We start from the raw sequence: 2,508 nt of genomic DNA on the forward strand, positions 1-2,508 counted from the left end.
TGCTTTTTAATGATGTGTGCAACCACCTCTGCCTAGCAATAGGGTGGCAGGATGGCTACTGCTGGCATCACTTCCTTAAAGAGAAGTGGCATCCACTCTAGCATTGAGTGGTTTGCAATCCCTGCTGAAAACTTACAGAGCCTACCCCATCCAGGGCAAACTCTCAGCCTTGCCCAAGCTAGTCCCAGGTCAGGACTTCTGGGTGCTAACAGTGGGCTAGATTCTCCCTTGCATCCGAGCTCAGCTCAGCACAGGAGCAGGGAAGAGCCATCAGGGAACTGGTTATAGCTCTCTCATTTTCACAGCCTGGGCTCCACATGAGTTAGGCCACTGGAATATGGTCCCATAGAGAGACTACACCAGTGAAGCCTGGGCATATAAAACGGAACTTGATGATGCTTGCGCTCTGCCCTAATGTGTCTTTTCTCTCTCTGGGAATGCTCTTTGTATGATGGATCGAGCAGCTGGTGCAGTAATCAGCTCTGCTGGCTTTGCATCAGCATGGAATACCCCTTTACCCAGGAAGTTCTCCACTGGCAAGTTACAGTCTGAATCCAGCCCCTTTGTACCACTAGAGCAATGCAAGTGGGCAGGATTGTAATGCACATTTGGGCCACAGTGTGCTAACTGAGATGGCTTTAACTGCAAAATAGGAAATGTTCAAAGTTTGGAGGCTTTTTATTTGGGGCATTATGGAATAAGGGCCAGCTCTGAAGTTTGAATATAAGTTTCAGGCCATAATGAGAAAACACGTTGGGTTAAATTCTGTTCTCAGTTGCTTTCACTGGCCTACATCCAGAGTAACTGCACTGACTTGCATAGAGTTATTCCAGACTTACATAAACATAACTCAGTGCAGAACATGGTCCATCAAAGCTGAATATTTCCTTGCCAATATCTGCATGAAATCACTCGTACTCAGGTGTATTTACATGCTCATTTGGAGTGGTTTAATGGGTTTGATGGTACAACATCATGTTCCCAACTTGATTTTAGCATGGCCAGTAATGAGAATGTCTTAGCAATCACAGTGTGTGAAGATCAGCTAACTCCTAGTTTGTTCTTGTTAGAAAGGACATTTGTTTGGGAGTGTGACATAGCCATCCATATGCTTCAGGGAAGCTTTTTAACTGACCCACTCTTTTGTTCAGAGAACTAAATACTGGAGAGGGGCTGCAGGTACATTGTAATCAGATGAAGGCTAGTTGATCATCATGTTGTTCCTTTCAGAAAAGCACAGACCTGAGGAACTCTAGGGCTGAAAGCCAAGATTCAGTTCCACTCCCAGAAAAGTCAACAAAACTATTTTAAATAGAATGATTTCATCCTATAGTGAACCCTGAGTTACCTGCCAGTGGTACTATTAATAACCATATGTTTATCACAGGCATGACCTAATGGAGTACAGAGACTACAACATTTTAAAGCAATATTTGGGGCCCAGTTGTGTTAGAAGCTAAAACCCTGCTGTGAGGAAAGGAGATCAGATGAATTCAGAGTTGGATCGCTGTTAGGAAATGCTGAAAAGCCTTCCTACTTAATAAAGTTTTTCCACCATAGCCAGAAAGCCATTCACATCAATCCTTTTCTCTGCCCTTCTTAAACTAAAAACTCAACCCTAAGCCACATTTTCTGTGGGAGAAATGATATCAAATCCAGAGCCTCCATGAAGTACACTGAGCATTGCCAGCCTATTTTATGTGGAAGGCATTGCTGAGAGACCATGGTGATGGGCATCATTACAGAACCAAAAGAGAGAACAGATTCTGGAGTCCATATGTGTTGAGAGTGCTGGATCAGGCCCTGATGTTCAGGTTATAGAAGAAAGGTTTAACTCTTGCCCCCATCCACTCCCCAGGGATCATATTTCTGTGTGTGCTCGTGCACATTCAGGGCCTGCTCCAGGCACCAGCTGACCAAGCACGTGCTTGGGGTGTCACCTTATAAGGGGCAGCCAATCTTGGTTTGGTGGGGCGGTGCTCAGGGATTTTTTGTTTTTTGGTTCAGCAGGGTGGCACTCCGGGCAGGGGAGGGGGTTGATTTTCTTTTTGGTTTGGCGGGGTGGCGCTTGGGAGTGGGTTGTTTTTGGTTTGGCAGGGCGGTGCTTGGGGGGGTTGTTTTTGGTTTGGCGGGGCAGCGCTTGGGTCTTTTTGTTGTTGTTTTTGGTTCGGTGGGGCGGCTCTCGGTGGGGGGGTTGGTTCGGTGGGGCGGCGCTCATGGGCGGGTGGTTTTGGTTCGGCGGGGCAACTCTGGGTTTTTGTTGTTGTTGTTGTTGTTTTTGGTTCGGTGGGATGGAACTCCGGGGGGGGGTTGATTTTCTCTTGGGTTCAGCAGGGTGGCTCTCGGGGGGGGGTTCGGTGGGGAGGCACTTTTTTTTTTGGCTTGGGGCAGCACAAAAGTTAGAGCTGGCCTTGTGCACATTACATGCTGTAAATTACATGCCATTCCTTTCTGCTTCGCAGATGATCAGTAGAAGCATCACAGCCAGCACTGAAACAAACTCCAGAA

This window comes from Gopherus evgoodei, chromosome 8 (genome assembly GCF_007399415.2).
Source record: "Gopherus evgoodei ecotype Sinaloan lineage chromosome 8, rGopEvg1_v1.p, whole genome shotgun sequence".
NCBI classification, from domain to species: domain Eukaryota; kingdom Metazoa; phylum Chordata; order Testudines; family Testudinidae; genus Gopherus; species Gopherus evgoodei.